At 38.5% G+C, this 27,780-nt stretch overlaps 1 protein-coding gene and 1 long non-coding RNA gene across 2 annotated transcripts in view; one reads left to right on the plus strand and one right to left on the minus strand.

The window, feature by feature from the left end:
* The window catches only part of LOC148131919 (uncharacterized), a 94,558-nt gene extending 71,684 nt beyond the window's left edge, over positions 1-22,874 (plus strand). The window contains exon 5 of the long non-coding RNA XR_015747453.1: positions 22,791-22,874. This is a non-coding gene — a long non-coding RNA (uncharacterized LOC148131919). The remainder of the gene's footprint in view (positions 1-22,790) is intronic.
* Positions 1-27,780, minus strand: part of LOC113422006 (G protein-coupled receptor 22-like) — a 60,323-nt gene that overhangs the window by 11,806 nt on the left and 20,737 nt on the right. The window lies entirely within an intron of this gene.

The following is a 27,780-nucleotide window of genomic DNA, read 5'->3' on the forward strand; positions in this document are numbered from 1 at the left end:
ACTGCGCCATCGCAACTTTTACTGATGCTTCCAGTATGTTAATAAAATGTTTGCATCTCACAAACCTAGCTCAAGGAACGCCAACAATAGAGTTCGCCTCAATTTTTAGAGGAGAGATGAAAGGTGGTAGAAATATTGCCAATCAGGGAGGGAGAAGAAGTCAAGTAGGGAACTAGCCTTGAGTCCTTGCACAGCCACAAGAGGCAGTGCAAAGAGCCTGAATTCCTCCCCCCCCCCCAAAAAAAAGTTCCACGGAACCTGATCTGAAACAACCAGATTGGGGAGATTCTTGCAATATAAGTAAAACACAATAAAGTTGCCAACAAGCCCTTTCACCAGTGGATCTAGTTGCATGCGCCCGACAAGAAATTTAACATTGACAGAATCAAGATTGTCTACTGAGTCTAACTGAACCCACTCAATCTCCTCCGTGTCATATGCTCAGCGATTGCTCTTACCCTCTTTACTCCTGACTACCGTCCTTGCTCTTTTGTCCTTGATTATCTGTATTAGATGGTTTTTGAGTATGGTGAAGTGATTAGAGGGGTCCCCTGATAGTGGACGAGAGGGAGAAATTCTGTGGCTTACTCCCAAAGCTCACGGGGTGACCTTAGGCTGCACATTTTCTGTCTAATGTATTTCATGGGATTATAGTGAAGGTAATGAAGAGATACAATTATGATGCATGCCATCCTTAATTCCTTGGCTAAGGAATGGGTTAAAAGGAGAGCGTGCCCCCTTTCGATCATCTGCTCTTCATTCTGTAGGTGATTGCCGTCTAGTTCCAACTTCAGCCCCTCTCCAGGCTGTCATTCGGGGAAAGGAGGGAAACAAGAGAGGGGGATAAAAATAAATGTGAATTGGGTTGCTAAGCAACAGCAGGAACACTTCCTAGCCACTCCAGTTGGCCTGCTCTCCTCCAGTAGATCCTTGATGCTCACATTCAGGAATGGCTTAGAAGACCATTCACAGAGTAGACTAGATTTACAAGGAAAATGCGGCTGCCTAACTTTAGGATCAACAGCGTTCCGATTTTGTGCCAGATTGGGCTGAGAAAGGATGTCCAAGCAAAATATACAAATGGTTATGGGTAGACAGCAAAGTTAGGGGGTCAGACCTCCATCAGTAGACCTCCAAAAGGCCAGTCATTGTCTCACAGACTCTAAAAGCCTTCACTGTCATAGCTGATTCTTCTCGTCCTGGAAAAGGAACACCGATTGCTCTTTGGCTCCGTGTGTCTGATTCTGATACAAACTATTTTTGGTCTTTTTTTGAACTATCGCTGCCCTCTTGGGATCCCACCCCCTTGGGCTGACGCCTTTCTTTGGGGGGGGGGAGGGCAAGTGGACAGCTTTTGCATCCTTGTCTTGGCTCCTTGCTGAAGTTTACCCTGCATTTTTTTCTGGATCTACCAGATAAGATCACCGAAGCCAAACTAATCTAACTATGCCAAGTGCCGGGTGCATTTATCCCGCATGTTTTCAAGATGAATAGGCAATGGGTAGGGCTGAATTGGGATCAAGCAAAAAGGAACGCCTATACTTTTTCTTACTGTTTCCTTGATAAAATCCCCTTTCATATTAGTTGTACTGGGAGGACAGGAGCCATTGTTGAAGGAATTAATGAGTTTCCTTCCAGCAGAAACAATAGCGATTAAAAAATGGCAGGGTCATTTAAAAAAATTCACGAGCGTGCAGAGATGGACAGCCTAACCAAATTACTAAAAAACAACAAAGATAGTGAATACTACAAAGTTTGGAACTGTTGTTACGAATCGTTAAAGAAAAAGCAACATTTGATAACTGAATAAGTTATGAAATTATGAAGGACGTGCATTTAATTATAAAGTATTCTGTGAAATTAAAACATTAAAAGAACGAGGAAGGTATTGTAACAAGGTAGATCACGTCAATGTTATGGGTAAAAGAAAAAAAAGAAAAGAAAAATGTAATCAATGCTTAATACCTGCTGCAATATATATATATATGTATATATATTTGTTTATATGTTTGTTTGTTTCTCTTTAAATGTTTTAAATATATGAAACTTAAATAAACTTTATTTTTAACTTTTTTTTTAAAAAAAATGGCAGGGTTGATCTTTGCTTGTCACTGTCTCAATCTTGTCACTGCAGCTATTTTTAAAAATGCAAACTCTTCCTTACCTGCATAAAAACTGCTCCTGCTTTGCACTCTAATGTGCGCAGTTTGGTGGTGAAGGAAATGTGGGCCTGCTTGAGCAAGTCAAAAAAAAGTATAGTATAAACTCCAAATGTGGCACACCATAATTTGCCCAGTTTTTCAAGCATAACTCAAAACAATGGCCACGAATTATGAAATTATTTAAAAATAAGAGTCCAACTAGAAGAACCCAAGGATCATCCTATACAATTTTGATTGCCCTGCCTTCTTGAAGATGCATATAGGTTTTTGCCTCATCTGCCTGCCTGTCTGCTTGTCTGTCTGTCTGTCCCTACCTACCTACCTATGTTTTAAATTTATGTCCTGCCCATTTCACTCAAAGAGTGACTCTTTAATGCACTTCCTAATAAAACATTTCTGCCAAAGTGAGAAAGAATATTTTTGGAGAAAATCTTTGATTTTTCCTGAACATGCATGCTGGGTCTCTATGTCCATGGAGCTATCTGGGAAGGATTTGGAAACGAACATGCAAATACATTTTTCCCATCTGTATTCTGAATTGGTCCATTTTACTGAAAAGTGAATCATGTGATTCTTCCACCAAGGTAACCGGGCTGTGAAATCTTCTAAAATCTGTCAGGATAAATTGCAGAAGATGTCACAACTAGTGTAGATATTACTTTGCTCTTGTGTAATAACTTTTTCTATTTTTGTCTTTCCCATTTCCGGAATGAATGTGTTGCAATTCAAACCCTCATGCTTTCTGATAATATTACATTTCAAAGGACATTTGACAGGCTATATACGTGTTCAGCAATCATACTATGTGAAGATTTGGTACTCTGTGACACAACACAAACATGTACATTTTGCCTTTTCTTTTATTATTAACAATGTTTATATTGTATGCCTGGAAACCTTTTCTCTGGGAAGCTTCAGCAAAATTTGTGAATGTACAACAGTGTATCACATTCATCCCTAAAGAGAGATCTGCATTTCTCATTTATGGATGTGTGATTGAGGCAAAGGAAATCCTTGTTCCCATGTGACTCTTCCAGAATATCCTGGAGAACCCTTAGATATCTTTATTTATATGTTATTATTCCTTCTACATTTTGGTCTACAGAAACAATTTCAAAAGCATTTATTTAAAATTCAACCACCAGTAGGAATGGGGTCGCGGTGGCTCACACGGTAAGACGCTGGGCCTGCGCACCGCTGAGGCCTGCAGCTTGGGACTCAATTCCCGTGAGCGAATAAACTGCGGAGGGACAAGAAAGGAGCTTCCCCCAAATGCTTACCGGCATTCAGGTGTCCCGGGGGTAAAGATAACACTGCCCCCCAAAAAATTCCTTTCATAGAGGCAGGCAGGCACCTCGGTGATTCCTGGCTAACACGTGCCATACGCTAAATAAATAAATGATAACCAGTAGGAATAAACCAACACACAAAGAAAGACATGCTGCTGTAATGAATTATTTTAAAAATAGTAGAATAATAAGCTGAAGAAGCAGCCTAATAGCTCATTAAATATTGGCCTGTCTTAAACGGAGTGAATCTACAAATTGCCTTTGCCAGGATCCCAGTACTAAAAGGGAGTGGGGGGGGGGGGTATTAGAGTACACCTTTTTATAAGAATGGGGGAGGCCCACAATATCAGCACCCCAACAGATGAGGCTTTTTCTTCCATTGGCTCTCCACTGGCAGACCAATCCCAAGCTGGACCTCAGAGAGAATTAACTCCCAGAGTTGTGGATGTTCCATTGCTGGAACTTTTCAAGAAAAGATTGGACAACCATTTGTCCAAGATGCAATGAGGTCTCCTGCCTGAAGCAGGAGGTTGGACTACAAGACCTCCAAGGTCCCTTCCAGCATTATGATTCTATGAATTAAGTTATTTAGGTAGGCTGAAAACAGAAACATTCCTACACATAAAATTTTTGACTCACTCTGCAACATCCAGTATGTTCTCCAGACAAAGGTACAATCCCAGAATCAGAGCAAGGTCAACTTCCCACCCTCCTGGTGATTATTAAAAGTTGTAGCTTGGAGCTTACATTGAAAGTAATTTCTGTATCTTCTACAGGAGTGGGATTCTACCAGTTCGCAACTAGTCGCTAGAACCGGTTGTTAACATTTTAAGCAGTTCGGAGAACCGGTTGTTAGAAGAAATTACTGGCCTAATCCTGTAAGGAAGGCAGGAAGGAAACATTCTGGTGTTGCTTACAGAAACTGCCTCTCCATTAACCCTTATTACATTCTTGGCAGGACTAGACTTCCTGTCTCAGGAACTTCTCTGGAGTTATTTTTTCCCCTCCTTTGCTGGTACTTTGCTTGTGTGGAGTGACCATTCAAAGTTACAATGGCACTGAAAATAGTGACTTATGACCATTTTTCACACTTACGACTGTTGCAGCATCCCCACAGGCATGAGAGGCCAGGCGAGGAGATGTGTGCCTCAATGTGAGTGATATTGAGTTGGCCACGCCCACCAACTAAGCCACGCCCACAGAACCGGTTGTTAAAACATTTGAATCCCACCCCTGGTCTTCTAATCTTTGAAGGACTGGTATGCACCAACCAGGCCATCCTGTAACAAGATACAGAACGCCATCTCAGACATGGAGGGAAACAGTGGCTTGTTTCCAAAAGGAACTTTGTGATCTGACTGAAGGGAATTCTTGATGTATCCTACTTCCTGGGATTGCAGTATAGAGCTAGTATGCCTTCATGATTAAACAGTAAAGTAGTTTGATCAGATGATCTGTAATAAATAAAGCCCAAACCAGTGCACCATCACTAGGAATTCTGAAGGACATGGAGATTTAATGGCTAAAACATACGAAGGCTAAAAGATACAAAGAACGGTTACAGGAATTGAGTCTATCTAGTCCAATGAAAAAAGGACTAGGGGTTACATGATAACAATATTTGAGGGGCTCCTACAAAAATGAGGTGGTCAACCTATTTTCCAGAGCACCAAAAGGCAAGATAAGAAGCCATGGATGGAAACTAATCAAGGAGAGAAGCACCCTAGAACTAAGAAGAAATTTCCTAACAGTGAGGGCAATCAACTATTGGAATAGCTCGACTTCAGAAGTTGTGGGTACTCCATCACTGGCAGCTTTGAAAAAGAGGACAACCATTTGTCTGTTATGGTATAGGACACGGGTGTCAAACTTGATTGTGTCACGTGACACATCGTGACATATTGCACCTTTTTTTGCCTTTGCAGAGCTGGAGTACGTGTGGTTTCCCTGTGACACATCCAGCACACAGGCCGCCAAGTTGACAGGCCTGGGGTAGGGTTTCATGCTTGAGCTGAGAGTTGGACTAGAAAACCTCCAAGGCTCCTTCCAACTCTATTATTCTATGTTCTGTACATTCCTTTATGTTTGTGAAGATGGGACAAGACACAGTATTCTGTTAAAGTCCAGCAAGAGTGGCTGACAACTGTTTACACTCAGCTATTAGCCAAGTGAAGCAAGTATTGATTGACTGGTGGGCAGACCATAAGCACTGTAGATTTCCAAACATGTAAACAAGTCGTGTGCTCTTGGCATCTTGATGCTTGAGTGGACCTGAGAATAATCAAATCACAATCTCAAATCCATTTAAAACTTGATTTAGAAGATTTGGGAGACAAAAACTAAACCGGCTGAAGTCTGTTCTTCCTGGTCATATTTCAACAGTTGCTTATCGAAGAGGACAGAGATCCCAAGGTCAGAATTACTAAGAGGCAGCCAGTAAGCAAATAGAGTAGCTCTCCCTCTCTTGCCCTTCACTTTAAAATCTAATATGGGAAACTGTCAATCACATTTTAATTCGTGACAGCTAATTGTGTTTGATGTCTGGGAGAACAAGTCACCAACTACATCTGTAAGGTACAATTGCTCATTACCTTGTGTGTAAAAATAACAATGTTTGTGCGCTTCACTGATTGCCCCCGAAAAGGCAAAATAATACCTCCCCTGAACTTTTGACGACAAGATTAATGGAAACAGAAGGTAAAACCAATCTCATCAACCATCTTTCTATCTCTTTACCACAGCACATAAACAAATTGGTAATCTCTTAATATAAGGAGGAGAAACACAGCAATGTGCAAATTCTCTCTCATATAATACTACAGCTTGAAGTGTAGTGCATCAGGCAGAACCCAGATATGAAAAACCTAGTCCTCCAGCTGTTGAACTGAAACTTCCAGTACCCTTCTCACTGGCCAAACTAGCATGAAACAAAATTCAAGAAACTCTGAAGGACTGCAGGTTTATAAACCAAACTACAATGTTGGAGTTGCTGTAACAGTGCAAATATGATGACGGTCTTTAAGTTAAACAAGATGTCAGACCTATTAATACAAGATACATTTATGTTAATTATATACCTAAAGGGGTAGGTCAGGAGTAGGTTATCTCAGAACCACTGAACCATATTTTTCAAAGATCCTGGACTATCAGATGACTGGAAAATGTGGTTTCCATCTTCAAAAAAGGGGGAAAAATGGTTCCACGTGTCAGCCAGACATCAGTACCTAGGAAGATTCTGGAAAAGATAATCAAACAATGAATCTGCAAACACCTAGAAACAAAGGTATAACCAGAGACCAATATGGGTTTGTGAAAAACAGATCATGCCAGACAAATCTTATTGCGCTCTTTGACAATGTGAGAAAATTAATGGACCAGCGAATGCTGTAGCTATTATTTACTTGCATGTAATTTACATTTGATAAAGTAGACCACAACTTACTATTGGATAAGACAGAAAAATTGGACCCCCCAAAAAACATGCTTAGTATGATTATTTTTAATCTCAATTTGCTTATTTTGCAGCTTAGCAAGTTTGCAAACCTAATTTGTTTGGTTAATTTATGGTTCAATTTACTCTGCAAATCCATAAAATGATTTAATTCAGTAACTGGGTTAAGCATGACCTGCAAATGCGAGCACAATGTCCTCTGGCACAGAGAACCGTTTTCTGGGCTGCAATGCTCGTAAGTTTAATAATTAAAAAAACAACACAATTTAGCTCTCTAGGGTTTATCAGCTGTTCCAGGTCCCCTGCCAGCATCTGCCCTTTCAGGAGGTCTGCCAAATGGCATGACTGGACCTACCTCCTGCACCAAAGATGCTGCATTTTAGTGCTGGCCTCATAGAAAGAAAACATTTTCTTCCATAAAAAATAATTAGTCTAGCAGAACAATTGAACAATCTATGCTTCTGCCTCTCACCACTGGGAAATTCCCCATCCTTTTTTTTCTTTCTTTCTTCGTGTAATTCTTTGTTGTCAGCCACCAACCAATGTGTTTCAGATGCAAAACTACTTTGATGAAATTGTTAGAACGCAGTTCAAAAATAACAACCAAAAAAAAAAAAAAAAAAAACCAGAGGCAAGATGTTAGGAAAGATAAATTCTGCCTAAAACACCAGGGATTCAAATCAACACCGATCCACTTTATGACTTGTAAATGCATGGAAGCTGCAAAGCTAGCATCGCACACAGGCAAATATTATACTGCAGCTTTATGCAACAGGGTGTTGTTGAAACGCGTTGGATTACACCTCCCACCACACACTGTCGTTATGGCCATCTGGAAGGGAACAGATCAAGGAAAGCAAGGTTTGCTATTAAGAAATCTACATTGACTCTCACACTCCTATTCTTTAAGCTAAGTCATTGTGTTGGGGGGAGGTTAAAATAAAATACACAAAGTAAGCCCTAGGTGTGTGTGTGTGTGTGTGTGTGAGAGAGAGAGAGAGAGAGAGAGAGAGAGATTTTATACATATAAAAAGAAAATGGACTTTTCAGTGCATTAAAGAAGAAAGCCCTCTAAATGTTTGAACATTTTTTCTTCCATTCAATCTTATGATTCTTGGAGATTGCCAGCAGTTTTCTTGGCAAGGTTTTCCAGCAGTGGTTTGCCATTGCTTCCTTCCTAGGGCTGAGAGAAAGTGACTGGCCCCAGGTCACTCAGATGGCTTTATAATCCCAAAATGGGACTATAATTCATGGTCTCCTGGTTTCTAGCCTGATGCCTTCACGGTTTTACCACTACACCAAACTGACTGTCTCCATTTAAGAAACTATTACTCATTGTAAAATTAATGCTGGAAAAGTTCCCCATAGAGGCTCATCCAATTCCTTTTATTTCAGGGTCACAAAGTCCAAAGACCAAGCTATGGCAAGTAAGTAAATAGTCAGATACTCCTTCCCACCCACCCCTCTGAAATCAATTCTACTGATTCATAGCTTGCAATGTACCTTTCTGGGAGCAAGAATCTTTGTTAATTGGCCTCAAATTAGAAGTTCAGCAAGCCCTTGTGTGTCTATGTGTAGCAGTCAGAATGATGGTCACTAAGCAAACCTAAGGTGCATTTGCATTGTTTCCATGTCTTATCCAAGACTTTACCCTCTTACAAACCATATATACACTGTAGTATTTTAATTCCAGGTAGTAGTTGTTAAGTCTCTAATGAAGTTTTATTAGTAGGGGTGGTGTTGAGTCCAGAAAATCAGAGAGCCCAAACAGTTCAAGAGAATATAAGAGCTGTGGTGCCGCAGTGGTTAGAATGTAGTACTGCAGGCTACTTCTACTGACTGCTGGCTGCCTGCAATTTGGCAGACTGAATCTCACCAGGCTCACTCAGCCTTCTATCCTTCCGAGGTCGGTAAAATGAGGACCCAGATTGTTGGGGGCAATAGGCTGACTCTGTAAACCGCTTAGAGAGGGCTGTAAAAGCATTGTGAAGTGGTATATAAGTCTAAGTGCTATTGCTATTATATACTAATGCTCTCTACAAGAATCTGAACTACAGGCATTCCTCAATTTATGACCACAACTGAGCTCAAAGTTTATGTTGTTAAGTGAGAAATTTGTTAAATGAGTTTTACCCCATTTTATGACTTTTCTTGCCACAGTTGTTAAGTGAATCACCGAAGTTAACATTAGTAACACGGTTGTTAAGTGAATCCGGCTTCCCCATTGACTTTGCTTATCAGAAGGTTGCAAAAGGGGATCACGTGACCTCAGGACGCTGCAACCGTCATAAATATGAACCAATTGTCAAGAATCCAAAGGTAAATCATGTGACCTGCAATGTTTGTCAGTGTGAAAAACGGTCATAAGTCACTTTTTTTCAATGCCGTTGGAACTTTGAATGGTCAATAAACCAACTGTTGTAAGTTGAGGGCTAGTTGTACTAATGGTCAAAGCAAAGATAAAAGTCATCAGAATTCCAGGTGGACTGGACTGAGGGCTGTTATGGGGTACAAAGGGACTCGAGACTGATTATGGGTTTGACCTCTCCCTCGGGCTCAGCCTGGTCATCTCCTGCATGGGGTACTTTATGGTATAATCGTCTAGCCACACTAAAACAGATCCTATCCATTCTTTCTTCTTGTAGTGATAAGGAGGTCTGGTTCTATCATTAGGCAGATAAATTATTGCTCAGGAGAAAGATGCCGATGTTCTTATCTCTTGATCCTGATCCTGTGGTCAATCCTCTTTCTTAAAGGGTAAGATAGCAATAGCACTTACGACTTATATTCCTCTTCACAGTGCTTTTACAGCCCTCTCTAAGCGGTTTACAGAGTCAGCCTATTTCCCCCAACAATCTGGCTCCTCATTTTACCCACCTTGGAAGGATGGAAGGCTGAGTCAACCTTGAGCCTGATGAGATTCGATCTGCCAAATTGCAGGCAACTGACAGGCAGCAGAAGTAGCCTGCAGTACTGCACTCTAACCGCTGCACCACCTCGGCTCTAAGATGTGTGTCCATATACTGGGAGCCTAATGATCTTGGATGTGATGAAGGACCTTTTCTCACAGCTTGCTTTGAAGAAGAATTGGTTGTTATCCAATCTGCATCTATCCATGATACAGAGCTGGAGGGGGCAAGTAAGACCAACTTGTCGTTTGACAGGCTATGAAATGACTTGGGACAACCTTAATATCAAATGAAATCCTTCATGTTGGTACCCACCCTTGATACTTAATAGTGCCTTTATTCTACTTCTGCTTTTTCCAGTTTGGCTTCAGTAAATGTTTTAGTTGTTGTTGTTGTTGTTGAAACACTCATTATCTACTATATCTAAACAGAAAGGCAACTCAAAAACACTTGCACAGGAATCCCTTTCCCAACCCATGTCGTTATTCCTCTTTGTAACCATCCATCACATTGTCTCACTTACCACCCTGAATTACTTATGGGGCATTGATCACTTTAATTTGCAATGCAATTCATGATCTGGGTATCATCCATCATTCCCATTTACAGAGGGGAACTGAAACTAGAAGTGACTCATTCAGCGTGGCAGAGACCAGGACCCAGATGGTCTGGTCATTGCTGCTAGCTGGCAGTTCAAAAGAGACCCCATCTCTTTCTGAGAGGTGGTAAACAGAGGACGCTTGGGGCAAAACCCAAACAGAGCTGGGGAGTAAGTCTTAACTCTCTGTATGTTTTGTAGGAATAGTATTATTAGATTAGAAGAAGTATCTGATTGTGATGCATAACTGGTGGGATTGGTTTGCTGCTAAATGGCCTTCCACTAGAGACAAAAGTAATAATGATACTGTGGTTCCAATGGAAAAGTTATCACTGGAATAGCTGTCAGACTGCTTGAACTCATCAATATAGACAGCCTGGAATTAGCTTGACCTAGCATCTTATGCCTGCTTAGGATTTCTACCTAGTGTCATGTCTGTGAAGGCAGAAGTGAGAGTGAAAAACTCCCATCTGTCAAGTATCATCTTCCTCCCTCCAACTACAGCAGTCCTGCAGCCAATCAGAACAATATAAGGCTTATGCCTATGGAAATCTACAGATATATTTCTTTAAATCCTTATACAGTGATCTGGAATGATGTGAGTGAAGTTCTAGCTGTATTCATACCTTATGGTACATAGCAGTATCATACAACTCAATTTCAACTGGATTGTATTTATTTTGGGAAGGAAGGAAGGAAGGAAGGAAGGAAGGAAGGAAGGAAGGAAGGAAGGAAGGAAGGAAGGAAGGAAGGAAGGAAGGAAGGAAAGAAATGCAATAAGATCTTCATTTCAGTTGTCAACCTTCAGACAGGGAATCCATATAGGAAATACCTTTTACAAATGGTTATCCAGCCAACACATCTAATGCAAAGGAACTCATAATCTCACCAAAATAAATCTTTCTTGAGTTAGTCTGACCGCCATAAATTATATAGAAACATTTATTTATTTATGAAATTCATTCCCAGGGCCTCCAGACTGTAGAACAACTCTGGATGGTTACACATTTAAAAAGAGACAAATGTCAAGACATTGATAGAAGTTATTTATACAATTTGTGAAATATCAAGCCTGAATATTGTATCCTGACTCACCATCTGAGGATTATTTTAAACAACATGATGGAATCTGTTTCCCAAGACAACATCCAAAATCCCTATAAATATTGGACATATATTGGACACTAGAGAACAATAGCATATGTTGTTACAATTATCTTGCAGTTGGAGATGTTATTTCAGTTGGAATATTAACTCATATGATTTGGTCTTCTATCCATAATTTTCACAGACTTTAAGAATTGTTAATAAAGCCTTAGATTGGTCATTGTGCAAATTTTAGGTTGCTTTTTTCAATAGTCAAGGAGGAAGATTTTTAGTAATATGGCTCATTTTGGGGAGTTATATAGTTTCCCAACCCAATGTTTTATTATCATGATTATTAGTTTTGAAATTGTATTAATTAATATTATATATTATATATTCTTTTAATTAGTTTAATAAGGGTATAAAAACAAAAAATTATGTGTTGGTTTTGTATTTATTTCTCTTCTAAATTTTTGATTTGCCTTGATAAACAAATTAAAGATCCATTCAGGATTTTTACAAAACTTTTAAGCTGTAGATTCACTATGATCTTTAGGATTTTGGTAATCTAGAGCTTCTGGACCCATTTGTTTGGTGTGGTTTTCCTTTTTAAAATGGGTTCAGAATATAATGTAAGTTCACATGACGTGAAATTATCTGACCACATCAAATTATATCTGGATATCACAGGTATTTCCTAGTTGATGAGATACAGTCATCAGCTGTCAAAGTAGTATTTAAATTAGATAGTTTATCTAGATTAGAATATTCCATGAGTAGAACTGGGCTTTGACTGTACTTCTGGAATATTTGCAAAAAAAGTGTCTAGAATTGTGCAGCAATAGATAAAACAATACTGTGGATGATATGGGCATGTAGAAGGCTGGGACTTTAGTTTATATTTTCTTTATTTATTTAAAAGGCATTAATAAGCCTCTGTTGACTAAGAAGGGCAATGGAAATCAGTATTTCTGGACCCACCTGGTAAAGGTTGATAGAGAATGAAAGCTGCAACTTGGGAGTAGAAAAGGAATACATGGTAAAATTAAGAATTAACAAATTCTTTGTGTCTCTAATCACCCTTGGCCAATAAATAATTCATTCATGAAATGAAATGAAATGCAAAGGACAAAAATAGATATGTTGAGTGTTTCTGAAAATAAGAGAAAGGTTTTAAGAGATCTGAATGAAAGTGGCCTGATCTTTGTCAAATGAAACTGATAAGTATGTGCATAGAAATGAAGGTTTAGCTTTAATTATGAATGATTATTACTTCAGAGATAATTAGGACTGCAGAAAAAAACAATTACTACCCACCTGCCTTCAATTGAGGACCTGTACACTGCACGAGTCAAAAAGAGGGCTGTGAAAATATTTACAGACCCCACACATCCCGGACATAAACTGTTTCAACTCCTTCCCTCAAAACGACGCTATAGAGCACTGCACACCAGAACAACTAGACACAAGGGCAGTTTTTCCGAACACCATCACTCTGCTAAACAAATAATTCCCTCAACACTGTCCAACTATTTACTAAGTCTGCACTACTGGTACTGTTAATCTTCTCATCACGCCTTATCACCCATTCCCTCCCACTTGTGACTGTATGACTGTAACTTTGTCACTTGTATCCTTATGATTTATATTGACTGTTTCCTAGTATGATTTCTTTGCTTATTATATCCTATGACTATCATTAAGTGTTGTACCTTATTATTCTTGACACTTGATGAATGTATCTTTTCTTTTATGTATACTGAGAGTATTTGCATCAAGACAAATTCCTTGTGTGTCCAATCACACTTGGGCCAATAAAGAATTCTATCATCTATATTCTATAATGATAGGGCTTAAATGGATGCCAGAAAAGATAAGTTAGTGACACTTAAGTTTGCTGTAGGTGTAAATAAAAATAGGAATTCATGAAATGATTATAGTTGTATGTTACACTCAGGAGTGGGATTTTACCGGTTCTGTCCACTTCTGTAGAACCGGTTGCTCTGAAGAGCAGCAAACAGAGAGCATACATAGAACCACTTCTATGTTTGCTGCTGTTTTGGCCCACCCACCCACCTGGGCTCTTACCTGACCTTTATTTCCTGCGTTTTCAACCGCAGCTGCTTTGCGCAACACAGCTGCGGTTGAAAAAGCAGGAAAAAAGGGCTTTTCCAACTTTTGTGCACTTGCACGCAGCGCTGCTCAGCTGTCCTGGCAGCTCAGCAGGTCGTAAATGGCACTCGCGCAACTCATGTGCGCGCGACGCAGAGCGACAGAACCGGTAGTTATACCGGTCGGATCCCATCCCTGGTTACACTCCACTGAATAGTGATAACTAAAGATTCACAATTTGGCAAAAAAAAAAAAAGTGCAACATTTTGAATGAATGATGCCCAAGAGAAAAATTATTCTCATAGATTATTATCAATGGATATTTGGAAACAAGATAGAAGAGCATAGAAAAATATGTTTGGTCCAATCAGAGAAACAAGAATGAATGAGAATAGTGATTGGATAGTATTTCATTTTTTTTTAAAGGTTGCTTGTTTCAAATAAGTGGTATCCATGTTTGTAAGCCACACAAATGAGATGGGCAGCACATACAGGTGAAACTTGAAAAATTAGAATATCGTGCAAAAGTTCATTTATTTCAGTAATGCAACTTAAAAGGTGAAACTAATATATGAGATAGACTCATTACATGCAAAGCAAGATAGTTCAAGCCATGATTTGTCATAATAGTGATGATTATGGCTTACAGCTCATGAAAACCCCAAATCCACAATCTCAGAAAATTAGAATATTACATGCAATCAATAAAACAAGGATTTTACATAGAACAATATCGGACCTCTGAAAAGTATAAGCATGCATATGTACTCAGTACTTGGTTTGGGCCCCTTTTGCAGCAATTACTGCCTCAATGCAGCGTGACATGGAAGCTATCAGCCTGTGGCACTGCTGAGGTGTTATGGAAGACCAGGATGCTTCAATCGTGTCCTTCAGCTCTTCTGCATTGTTCGGTCTCATGTCTCTCATCTTTCTCTTGGCAATGCCCCATAGGTTCTCTATGGGGTTCAGGTCAGGCGAGTTTGCTGGCCAATCAAGCACAGTAATCCCATAGTCATTGAACCAGGTTTTGGTGCTTTTGGCAGTGTGGGCAGGTGCCAAGTCCTGCTGGAAAATGAAGTCAGCATCCCCATAAAGCTCCTCTATGGAAGGAAGCATGAAGTGCTCCAAAATCTCCTGGTAGACAGCTGCATTGACCCTGGACTTAAAGAAGTACAGTGGACCAACACCAGCAGATGACATGGCTCCCCAAATCAACACAGACTGTGGAAACTTCACACTGGACTTCAAGCATCTTGCAGTGTGTGCCTCTCCATTCTTCCTCCAGACTCTGGGCCCTTGGTTTCCAAATGAGATGCAAAAGTTGCTCTCATCAGAAAAGAGGACTTTGGACCACTGAGCAACAGACCAGTTCTGTTTTTCTTTAGCCCAGGTAAGATGCTTCTGATGTTGTTTGTTGTTCAGAAGCAGCTTGACAAGAGGAATAGGACATTTGAAGCCCATGTCCAGGATCCGGCTGTGGGTGGTGGCTCTTGATGCACTGACTCCAGCCTCAGTCCACTCCTTCTGAAAGTCCCCAACACTTTTGAATGGCCTTTTCCTGACAATCCTCTCCAGGCTGCGGTCATCCCTGCTGCTTGTGTACCTTTTTCTTCCACACTTTTCCCTTCCACATAACTTTCTATTGATGTGCTTTGATACAGCACTTTGGGAACATCCAACTTCATTTGCAATTACCTTTTGAGGCTTTCCCTCCTTATGGAGGGTGTCAATAGTGGTTTTCTGCACAACTGTCAGGTCAGCAATCTTTCCCATGATTGTGATTCCTACTGAACCAGACTGAGAGACCATTTAAAGGCCCAGGAACCCTTTGCAGGTGATATGGCTTAATTAGATGATTAGAGTGGGACACTTTGAGCCTAGAATGTTGAACATTTTCACAATATTCTAATTTTCTGAGATTGTGGATTTGGGGTTTTCATGAGCTGTAAACCATAATCATCTCAATTATGACACATCACAGCTTGAACTATCTTGCTTTGCATGTAATGAGTCTATCTCATATATTAGGTTCACCTTTTAAGTTGCATTACTGAAATAAATGAACTTTTGCATGATATTCTAATTTTTTGACTTTTACCTGTAGATCCAATTAATAAACTAAATAAACATAAGCCTATTCATAGTGCAAAGAAATTAGTCTAAAACCGGGTCTAACTTGATTGTCTGTAATGAAAGATTCAGAGAATTAGTGAAGGATACAAGTGATAAAAGTTTCTCCATGTGAAATAAATCATTTTTGGAACTATAAAGAATAGTTTTCAAACACTTCCCATTTGCAGGGCTTCGGCGGCAGCAGGAATCCACGATCGTGCGCGGTTTCTGCTTGCGCTCGCCGCTGGAGTGCAAATAAATGAAATGAAATATGAGAGAATTGAATTAAGAAGGAATGGGAACATTTTAATTACATAATGTTTTAAAATATAAGTGAAATGGGGGGAAGTAACTACGCAAAACTTATAAGTGTTCCCATAGAAGCATGATACCTATTTGAAAAGGAATGTGTAAAATGTTTAAGATTTAAATGAATATTAATTTTAACGATAGAGTTCAATTGGTATGGATTGTTGTTCTAATTATATTGTATATTTATATTTTTTTCTTTTCTTAAAATATAGTGCGTAGCTTTAGAATGTACTAAGCAGAATCTGAATGAAAGATATGTATTATATTAAGTGTTAAATTTAGGGGAAAGATATAAAGGCGTCATACTCCAATCAATGATAACAGGAGAAATTTTGTGTTAATGAGAAAAGATAATAGACAGCTGAAACAGGACAGACAAAGGATATAAGTATAATGATTTAAATTAAGATGAAATAAATAAAATAGAATTAAGAGAGTGAAAAGAGGGGAGAAGCTATATAAAAATGTAGAATGGTAATAAGATATGGAATGGTATATAAAAGTGAGCATGAACTTGAATTTACGTCTGTACGAAGGGATGTAACCCGGGATCAAGCTGCTTTCAAAAAAGATGTTTTATGTTTTGTGTTTTGTTTGTATATGTTTGTTTTTTTAAAAATTAATATTTTTTTGGGGGGGTGGGGAAAGAATAGTTTTCTTTTTTTTTTTTTTATTTCCTAGCATTTTCCCCGCAAATGCACAAGGTCTGCTTTTGGGGGGATCAACTCATTGTTGCCACCATATTTGCTTGACCAGTTTGTCACCTGAGCCTGACCTAATGAACTGAGTGACTGGCCTAAAGTAAGTCAGCTGGCTTTCATGGCTATGATGGCACTCAAATTTACTGTCTCCCAGTTTCTAGTCTGGTGCCTTAATCACTTGCCAGGTGCAAGCAACCAGAGCCACTCATGAATAGCAAAAATCAATAACTTTATTTTTTACCACCTATGATACAAGAATCTCACCAGTTTGCTTGCCTTCCCCTGGGAACAAGCAGATAAGGCTTTGTGGATCTTGGGGGAAGTCAACCTTATGACACTTGAGGCTGCGCAAGGATTCCAAGCTAGGCCCTTGCTTGATCCCCCCCTTCCAGTCTAGCTGGCAGTTTCTCAACATCATTAGACCAAACTGGGCCTCAGTATTAAGAATGGACCCTGGGGAAAAATGACATGGAAGAAAAGAAGAAAGGTGATAGAAACTAGATGAGTTTAGAATGACTGCAGAAAGAGAAAATTATGACTTGTCTGTGAAAAATGTTATGAAATAAGATTAATCTCCCCATAGAACAAATAAAAAGTATGTACCATCTTCAACTCTTCTTCAAAAGATGGCATACATAGCCTCCCTTCTCCCATTTTCTCTCACAACTTCCTATGAGGTAGCCTCAGCTGCAGGAGAACTTGAATCTGGGTTTCCTTGATGCCATTTCAGCATCTTAAATCCTATTAAACAAAGAGAACGGGTGCTCCAAAAATGAGGTTAGGAGAAAGTTATTGTATCAGAAAGAAAAAAGGAAGATAGGAATATTGTCAAAGAGGACACTGAACAATTGCATTACTTTTTTTAAAAAAAAGAAAGAGTGCAGAGTACTTTGGAACGTTTTTTAAAAAGTAGTTTTGGAAATAGGTGAAAAGAACTATAAGAGATAAGAATTTAAAACCAAAAGTGATGACATTATTTAGGAAAAATATGAAGTGAGAGAACCTTGGAAGGAATATTTTACAAGTATATGGAAATGCTTATTCATCCAGGTCATGGTTGTCCCAAAGGTGCTTTTATTTTAAAGGCAACCAAACCTTTTTATTTTTGTCTTAGAGTATTTTACAGATTTTTAGAGGAATGAATGTACTCTGTTGAACAGGAGAATTAAGATGAGCAAATGTTAATGCACGAGAAAAAACTGATGGACTGGAAATAATAAATGCTGTGAGAATGCTGAGAACTTGTAAGGCTTCAGAAACAAAAGGTTAAGTAGAAAAAGTTTGGATCGTATACAATATATGGTTTGCTGATGCAGTAGCTGTATGGCTTGTTTAATGTGTGGATGACATGTGTCTGAAAATTATTATTCCCTAGTATACATGAAAAAGTAACAAGAGAAAAATAAAAATAAAAAACCAGGAGCCCTGATTTGTTAAGAGTGCCTGGTAGGGTTCTTTCTTGAAGCAACCTAGAACTAAGGAGGAATTTTCTAACACAACAATAAACCAGTGGAACAACTTGCCTCCAGAAGTATAAATGCTCCAATATTGGAGATTTTTAAGAAGAGACTGGACAGTCACTTGTCTAAAATGATATCGGGTTTCCTGCCTGAGCAGGGGTTAGACTAGAAGACCTCCAAGGTCCCTTCCAACTCTGTTATTCTGTTATTGAAAAAGTCAAGAGGCCCCAGAGTGTGCAATTTGGAAAGTCTATGTAGCTTCCTGATGATAGGATGGCTAAAGGCCAGATTTTTTTAAAAAAAAATTTATTTGGGTTTTCACAAAAAAAACCATAATACAAATAAAACATCTTTTTTGAAAATAGCATGGTCCTGGGTTACACTTCTTCATACAGACACAAACTCAATTTCATGCTCACTTTTATGTTCTATTCCATATCTTATTACTGTTTTACATTTTCTACGTAGTTTTTCTCCTCTCTTAATTTTCTCAATTTTATTTTAATTATCTCATATCAATTCAAATCATTATATTTATACTTTTGTCTGTCCTGTTTCAATTTCATATTTTCTTTTCTCATTAAACAAATTTTCTCCTGTAGTTACTAATTGGAGTATGACAACTTTATATCTTTTAATTTTATCCATTCAACTCTTATTTAAGCTTCAATATATACCTTTAGGTTATAACATTCAATATAATACATAACTTCCAATCGAATTCTGCTTGGTACATTCTTAAAATACACACTATATTCTTAAAATGATTATAAATATATGTAATTAAAACACTCATTCCATTCCAATTCTATTCAATTCTATCATTAATATTCATTAAAGTCTTAACATCTTTAATATTACTTTTCAATTAAATATCATACTTCCTTGGGAAAACTTATAAGTTTTCCGTAATTAATTTTTTCCCCTATTTCTCTTCCTTTATATTTTATGAAACATTAAATAATTAAAAGGTTCCCATCCTTTCCTAATTTAATTCTCATTCATTTTATTTCATTTATTTATTAACAAACATTTCATTAGATTACGATAACTATTTTATCCATCATTTTAATCATACATTGTTTCATATTTTCTAAAATTATTTCTATTTCTGATATAACAATACTATCTTATGTACCTTTGCAGAATCCCTTTTTCAATTAAATTTTCACCCATTATCTCCAAATAGGCCCTGTTTCTCCATATCTCATTTCTGTCCTTTATAACTTCTTTTCCTTTCCTTCTTCCCTCTCTTCTTCTCCATCCCCCTTTTACCCCCTTGTCTCTCTAGTTCTAATTCTCTCTTCTGTATTCCTCTCTTCTGTTTCTTTCTAATATTATACTTATTTTTCAAGTTATTATTCCTTTTCTTGGTTGTTTTTTCAAATCTTAAACTTTTCATTCTCTTTCCCCCTTTCCTTTTTCCCCCCCACATAAAATTACTTGTTGAGTAAAGATGGCTTCTTCTTTGTACCAGTCTTCTTGTTCTGCAGGCATTTCTTGTTGTTTCTCATAGTTCGAGATCTCCATTTCTCCATTGAAATACGAAGCCAAAAGAACTTCTCCCTTCTTGTGCATCTTCTTTGTACTTTTTAAGTTCCATTTTCAATTCATCTAAAAGTAGTGCCATTTTAAAACACTTTTAAACAACCACCTGATAGATTTTAGTCATTCAAATGCAATAACCAAAAATCCAGAGATCACCAAATAATCCAAATACTCCCAAGATGTTTCTTCATGCTTCTTTTTTCCACTTTCTCTTCCTGGGGTTCTACTATTTTGTAGCCAAGTTTCAGTTAAAATGTATCTGTTAGAAGTCTTGTTGAGGTTTTACTGTAATTTCCTTTTAATTCCAGGCAGTCTCCTCCCTTTTTTCCAGATCCTGGCCTTTTATTCTTTTTCTCTCCTTTCCTGCTTTTAAAAGGTTTTAAGTATCCAGAAATCTTTATTATCCCTTTGACATTTTATTTTCAGCTTAAATGCCTATTGATGTCAAAGTGGATTTTTTTTTCAATTTTTTGTTTAGATCTCTTAGCTGTCAGTATAGGGAAAAGGAGAGAAGAAGAAAAAAACCAAATCCTTTCCCTTTTCTCTCTCCTTCGCTGCTTCAAAATCTTCTTTGGGAACAATGTCTTTTTTTTTAGTTTAAATTCCAGGGTACCTTTGTTGCTTTTGCAGTTTAACCCGGTCAAGCAAAACTTTCTCTTCTTATCTTCCTCCTGCACATTCTTTTCCAGTCGAGTTCTTCTTTGAGGTGGCCATTTCTGACCACCACTGCAACCGCCTTCAGGAAAGGGAGTAATGGCCAGCTGAGGAGGAAAGATGTGGCTCTCCTCAACCCTGCTGGCAGTCTCCCCCCTCTTCACCTCTACGGGGTGGCTTAGCCCCGAAACCAGCCAGCTCGGGGTGCTCCAGCGGTGAGCATTGATCAAAACCACGCACGATCGCAGTTTCGGTCTGTCCGCGAAGAGGCTCAAACTGGAAGGTCCGGCTAAAGGCCAGATTTTTGTTCTTCAGCAGATAACTGAAATTCATGTAAGAATGTTTTTCTAATTGTAGATTTTGAGAATGCATATGATAAAGAGAGTAGGCTTGAATGTTTTGCAAGAATATGGAGTTGAAGTTGGTTGTTGAATGTGTTAAGTAAGTATAAGCATAAGTATACACAAGAATACATGGAATAAGTCAACACTAGCAGGAGATAAGTAAAGTCTATGCAAGTCTCCTGGGTTGTATCTTACATTTTTGGATAAATATGTAACAAATGGTAATGCCAGATCAATGTGGAATAAGACTATGTCCATCCATGAATTTTTGAGAGATGAATGTAAAGATGTATACTCTGAAAATCTGATTGGCCAGTGACAGGAACAGGGTGCCGTCTTCTACCAAGGGTGAGGAATTGCCAAAAGCATAGCTTGGTTTAAAAATTCCTGGATGCAAAACCATTTATCTGAAGCTTGCCTACAAAGACCAACTGAGGTTGCTGTTGGTGCACAGACTATCTTGCTGCTTAGTAGTGGCTTTCCACCTTTACCTGGGCCCCACATCAGGGTTAGTGAAGAGAAGACCAAATGGCTTAGGAATGCACAGCTTCCATGGGGATCAAGGGTTTTGAGCTAGGTAATCTCAGTCCCAACCAACAAAGACAAGCATAGAAAAAATATTTGTAGCTCAGGGATGAACTGTGGGGTCTTTAGTTCTCTCTGAGGTTGGTGATTTTCTTGCAGATATTTCATTACCAAACTAGGTAATATCATCAGTGGCAGCAAGAAAATCACTAAGCTTAGAAAGCACTACAGATCCCACAAAAGCAACACCCTAGAACTAGGTTGTTACTCCAGAAAAAGGTGGGAAATGATCTGAAAATATTTGTTGTTTGCCACAGTGAAATCATTTGGATCAATGAAACACATTCTATGTGGGATTAGCCTTAAGGAAGCATAGAAACTTCAGCTGGTACTGAATACAGATTATTCAGACTTTACAGGTAGTTCTCAACATACAACCATTTGTATGCCATGGTGGTGCAGTGGTTAAACTGCAGTACTACAGGCTATTTCTGCTGCCTGCCGGTTGTCTGCAATTTGACAGTTCACCAGGCTTAAGATTGACTCAGCCTTCCATCCTTCCGAGATGGGTAAAACAGGGACCCAAATAGTTGGGGCCAATATGCTGACTCTGTAAACTGTTTAGAGAGGACTGTAACAAAGCACTGTGAAGCGGTATATAAGTCTAAATGCTACTGCTATTAACAGCTACAATGATTCACTAAACAACCATGGCAAAAAAGCTTGTAAAATTGGGCACAACTCAATTTAACAATCACGTTGCTTAGCTCAGTTGTGGTTGAGGACTACCTGCAGAAGAAACTCGCTATTTCAAAATTACATCTGTTTCTGACCACTGAACTGGTTGTCCGGGCCACTTTCAAAGTGCTGGTATAAAGTGTATATGATCTGGCATTGGGTATTATCATGTGACTTTGCCCATCTTGTCTGCCTGCCTAAGGGAAGGTTAAGGGAGAATAGGTCACCATATCCGCTGTATGGTTCCTTTCATCATGGAATACGTTCCCTCAAATGTAATTTGGCCCCTTTTCTTTCTTTTGGTGGTCTGGAAGGCATCGAAAACTATAGTTTTCAAATAGATTTCTGGCTCCCAGCAGTGAACAATGGGAAATCCTTTAGTTACTGTATATTTTAATCTGGTTTGAGGGTTTATTTCTGCTTCTCATTTTTGATTGATGGCTTTATTGCACACTACCCAAAATCAGTTGATTTGGGCAGCACAGAAAGGTTATAAACGAATGAATGAATAAATAAATAAATCATAATTAATTATGAATGCCAATACTGAGTAAGTAATTGGTAAATCAGGGCAGGTCCTTCATGCAGGCCATAATGTCACCTTGGACCTAACACTAGTTTGCAGTTTAACTAATGCATTTTATATCTATTTCAACCTCCACTGTTTTCAAGGGCAGCTCCACACAGAAGGGGATGCAACCCAGGCCCAGCTCTCTGTCTCCAAATTAGACTAGTTCAAGATGGATCAATCCAGAGATGTTATAGGTTCTCTATATCTGCTATTTTCAGGAAAATGAATCTCCATCCCAAGCGGTTTCAACCTCCCCCTTGTCTTGATTTAATGCCAGCTTCTCCTCCCTCAGCCAGCTCATTATTAAAGGTAAGCAGCATTTAAAGATATTTATGGCTTCCTTGGATCCAGATGGTATGGAACAATTCAGCTGGATGCTATCTTTGTGATGGCATTCCATTCCAAAACTCCAGATGGTCTCACAGTCGTTTCATATAGATGTTGAACCAAAAAAGGGAGGGGGCTAGAGCCCCATGGGACACATGGAACAATGACTCATATGTTGAGACATTGTCTCCTAGCATCACTGTCTTCTCTAGACATAATCCAGACTGATCAGATGGTTCAAAAGGTTACCAACCTTGACAGGTGATATCAAAAAGCCCAGGAAAACCAATACTCAACTAGGTATACACAGTAGTATACTACTCATTGCAGAATACCTTATGCCACCAGACTTGAAATTCTAGACCTAGAAAACCTAGAACTACGCCGCCTTCGGTCCGATCTAAGTATAGTATATAAAATCATACATTGCAATGACTTGCCTGTCAATGAATACTTCAGCTTCAACCATAACAACACAAGAGCAAAGAATAGATACAAACTCAAGGTAAACCGCACCAAACTTGATTGCAGGAAATACGACTTCAGCAACAGAGTGGTCAATGTCTGGAAGACTCTACCTGACTCTGTGGTATCTTCCCCAAACCCCAAAAACTTTAACCTTAGACTGTCTACTATTGACCTCACCCCTTTCCTAAGAGGTCTGTAGGGGGCGTGCATAAGCGCATTCAGCGTGCCTACCGTCCCTGTCCTATTGTTTCTTTTATTTTTTTATTTTTCTTATATGTATCCATGTATTCATAACTATGTTTTTACTTATACCTATTATCTCGTAAGCAATTGACAAACCAAATAAATAAATGAATAAATAAATAGATAGATACCATTGCCCTGTTACCAGCATTACATCTTTTCTTCAATCCGCTTTTATATGTGGAGAAGTCATCTGGTCCTTCTGGGAAATGATAATGTTTTGGGCCTGAGACATAATTATTCCAGCTTCTTAATGAAAAACCACAGCTGGAAGATTCTACAGGGTATTAGCATAAACATTTTTCCATGGGGATAAGAAAAGGATAAAATGTGGTTCACGGTTTCCAGAGAGAAGTCAAGAGGACGCTGGCTGTGAAGCACTGATACGCAGACCTAGTGTAAAGGGTCTATTAGTTTTATTTTTTCCCCATTCTGCTCTTATATTAGAAATTATTATCTTGGGATGCTATACATAAAATTATTTGAGAATGAGAGAGAGTATCATAAACTTGACTTGCTGGTGCTATATTTATGAAGAAAACGTCTTGCTACAATCTTGTTTCCATCATGGGAAGGCAAAATGTCACATTCACTCAATTAAAATAACAACAACATTTTTTCATTCTTGTAACTAAAGCAATTGAGAGTTCTGCTACTCCAAAGCCACAGATAAGTAAAAATAAAACTACAGTTAATCAAAACATAATCTAATGATATATACAGTACTCTACATTTAATTTCTGTGGATGTCAACAACTCCCAGACCTGAGAAGTAAACAAGCCAGCTATCAAATCTTAAAAACGTTCACATCACATCATATGACCTTAAGATGACAATTCCTGAATCACCAAAGAAAACAAATCAAAGCTAGTATTAATTTAGACAGCTGCAAAAAAAATGCTGCATTGGCAAGTTATTCTGCCACAGTTTTTATTTTATTTATTTTGATTTGTCAATCACTTACAAGATAATAGGTATAAGTAAAAACATAGTTATGAATACATGGATACATATAAGAAAAATAAAAGAAACAATAGGACAGGGACAGTAGGCATGTTGGTGCGCTTATGCACGCCCGCTACAGACCTCTTAGGAAAGGGGTGAGGTCAATAGACAGTCTAAGGTTAAAGTTTTTGGGGTTTGGGGAAGAAACCCAGAGTCAGAGTATTCCAGACATTGACCACTCTATTGCTGAAGTCGTATTTCCTGCAATCAAGTTTGGTGCAGTTAACCTTGAGTTTGTATCTATTGTGTGCTCTTGTGTTGTTATGGTTGAAGCTGAAGTATTCATTGACAGGTAAGTCATTGCAATGTATGATTTTATATACCATACTTAGATCAGACTGAAGACGGCATAAATCAAGGTTTTCTAGGTCTAGAATTTCAAGTCTGGTGGCATAAGGTATTCCACAACGAGTAGAGGAGTGGAGAACTCTTCTTGTGAAATATTTCTGGACTTTCTCAACTGTGCTAATATCAGATACATAATGTGGGTTCCAGACTGGTGAGCTGTATTCAAGTATTGGTCTAGCAAATGTTTTGTATGCTCTAGTTAGTAGTGTGATATTACCATAGAAAAAACTACGTAGGATTAGGTTAACAACTCTTAATGCCTTTTTGGCTATGTAGTTACAGTGGTCTCTAGCACTTAGATCATTAGAGATGAGTATTCCAAGGTCCTTTCCAGAGCTTGGATCATCAACAAGGTCTTGACTATTCAGCTTGTATTTTATTTTCTGATTTGTTTTGCCTATATGTAAGACAGAGCATTTATTTGTTGAGATTTGAAGTTGCCATTTGTTTGACCATTCTGATACATAGTCAAGATCTTTTTGAAGGGTAGCAGTATTGTCTGTGGTATTGAACAGCTTTACATCATCAGCGAAGAGAACGCAGTTGCTCTTAATATGATCACAGAGGTCATTTATGTAGAGCATGAAGAGACTTGGTCCTAGAACACTGCCTTGGGGGACACCACTATTGACAAGTACAGAATTTGATAGGACACTCCCAATTTTGACCATTTGTTGTCTGTTTGACAGGAATGCTTCTATCCAGTTATGCAGGTGTCCAGAGATACCATAAGATTTTAGTTTTAGGAGTAGTTTGTCGTGTACCACTGAATCAAAGGCTTAGATTGCGTCTATTGTTTTGCCCTGATCGAGTTGTGTAGTCCATATGTTTTTGAAGTGTAAGAGTTGCAGATTACAGGATAGTTTTTTTCTGAAACCAAATTGTTTATTGGAGAGTAGGTTGTTTGTCTCTAAGTGGAGGATAATGGATTGGTTAATAATTGATTCCATGACTTTACAGGTGACGCAGCATAAGGAGATTGGTCTGTAATTTTCAACTAGGCTGGGGTCTCCCTTTTTGAAGATGGGGATGACCGTGGCTTGTGACCATAGGTTAGGCAAGGAGCTGGTGCTGAAAGATTTTTCTAAGATTATGCTTAGAGGTTCTGCTATGGCAGTGGATAGCTTTTTTAAGAAGTAGGCACATATTCCATCCGATCCAATAGATAGGGATGGTTTTAGATTGCGTATAGTGCTTTTTCAACATTGTCTTCTGTAAAATCGATATGTATTAGATCATTGTAGTTTTCTGTGGTTTGGCTAGGAAATTAAAACAAGCTCACATCTACTAATAACAAAATAAGGGTAAACCAAAGGCAGAATAAAACATATTTTCAAACTTGTGGCTCCAACACCAGATAGAATGAGTGCATGAGGATAAATTGGGGGGAGGTCTCTTTTGTGACTTTCATAGAATCTCAGTGGTATTAACTAAGTCATAAGCTTGAAAAAGGGAAGTGTCCAAACTTCTGGAAAAGTTTCTGGATCTCATGACTGATTTACCCAGGCTGAACTTAGTACTGTCCTACTTCTCTCCCTTCCAACCCCATCAATATCTTAAAATAGCTGGATTTAGAGGTTGCACAATAATGTTTTTGATGTGCAGCTTGGGTTAAGGAAGAAGATGGTAATGACAACACCATCACACTGCATTGCCTTTAGCTGATGGCAAAAGACATCTTAAACATCAGATCTGACCCATCTGGACTGTATTCCTAGCATCACCCTGACAGATTCCAGAGCAATCTATCTTTTTAAGATTTTGGCAACAACCTACCTGTCTTCTTCTGCAAATAAAGTGACTTTGACATTAACCCAGAGGGGAATCTAATTTCTTAGTCATGTAACAGCAGGAAGTGATGGAGGCAATCAAGCAAGATAGGCCACCACAGAGCCATCTCCTTGGGATACTAATTGCAGAAGGACATTGGATTTCATTGCCAAGTGACCTGGGCTAAAAATTGGGACTAGAGGTATTTTCATGTAATGTATAAGGCATATTCTTTTGGGGAAAGGGGCACCATTCATAGTTTTTCGGGTCCTGTGATGTGGTCCCCAAAAGAGTCCACTCACATAACATTTTTCAGCAGCAAGATTTTGTTAAGAACAGATTTTTAGGATTTGTCCATGTTTCCTTTAACTTGGCATTGAGAGGTGTCTATTAAAACCTGGCAAAACTGAATCTATCTCAATAAGTTGAAGTTCTGTATTGGTCTTTCTCATCTCAAGAGTCTTCTAAATGGGTAATACCTCAACTCTCACAATTCTCACCCACCACCATGCAAAACTATCAGTAGTATTCTAAGTCCAAAACTGACTGAAACAAATCTTTACAAATCAATGAAAACAATCATGAAAACAATCAGTAACAAACAGGGCAAAACAAAGCAAGGTAGAGTAGAATGGTTGTGGGGAGAAAATGAAATTGCAGAAACCTCAGTTGTGTTTTTATAACATCCCATTTCAGTCTAGGCATGCTGGGTGAACCCAGAAAATTGAATTAGCTGAATAAACTGTGATGCAGTTAATCACGATGTAATCAAGAATAAAATGTCAAGCAAAAGCACCCAGTGAATCAAAATTTGAAATATTACAGCAGACTTCCACAAACCAAAGACAAAAGAGAATGAAAATGTTCCTCATCACTCAGAAATATGTCCTCAGTGGAATCAAGCGACCTGCTATCCTAATGATTGCTAGAAAATACCTATCTTCCTTGTTGAAAATAATGAAAATAAAGGATAGGTAATCTTGACACTAATAAGACAAACTAAGCGTCAAGCCAAACCCTTGTGTCTCCTAGCTAATCCCTGGAAT

This window comes from Notechis scutatus, chromosome 2 (genome assembly GCF_049901735.1).
Source record: "Notechis scutatus isolate UNSWTSFEM ecotype Mainland chromosome 2, rNotScu1.2, whole genome shotgun sequence".
Taxonomy (NCBI): domain Eukaryota; kingdom Metazoa; phylum Chordata; class Lepidosauria; order Squamata; family Elapidae; genus Notechis; species Notechis scutatus.